Source organism: Asparagus officinalis, chromosome 3 (assembly GCF_001876935.1).
Source record: "Asparagus officinalis chromosome 3, Aspof.V1, whole genome shotgun sequence".
Taxonomy (NCBI): domain Eukaryota; kingdom Viridiplantae; phylum Streptophyta; class Magnoliopsida; order Asparagales; family Asparagaceae; genus Asparagus; species Asparagus officinalis.
Window position 1 is genome coordinate 106,065,226 of NC_033796.1, and position 443 is coordinate 106,065,668.

The window sequence follows — 443 nt, forward strand, 5'->3', positions numbered from 1 at the left end:
ACCCCCCCCCCCCCCCAAGAAGGAGGATCCTCTTTGCCAACGACTTCATGGGTAGGATCAACTACAAACGCACGAAGAGAGTTAACAAAGGCCCCTTCGAAAGGGACCCTATTGACGATTTGGTACAGAAGAGTAAACAATGCTAAGACCCACGCTTATCTGAGCCACCAAGCCCCTCTTCGTCTCCAGGCCTCTCCTCTTCGTCAGAGGGTATGTAAATCACTTTCTCGACCGCATCTGCATAGGTCCAACGCAAAGGTCAGGGGGTATAAGTTTAACTTTACACTCAAAGGTGCTATTCTAAAGACTACCTCCTGATGCGGATGCAGAAGCCGCTGGAACTCCCGTCTGTAGCCTCACTCCAGACTGCGGAGAGGCATCCTTCAAAGTCACCGGAACGGCCCCCGATACGACAGAAGAAGTGGGCAGGACAGCTCTAGTCC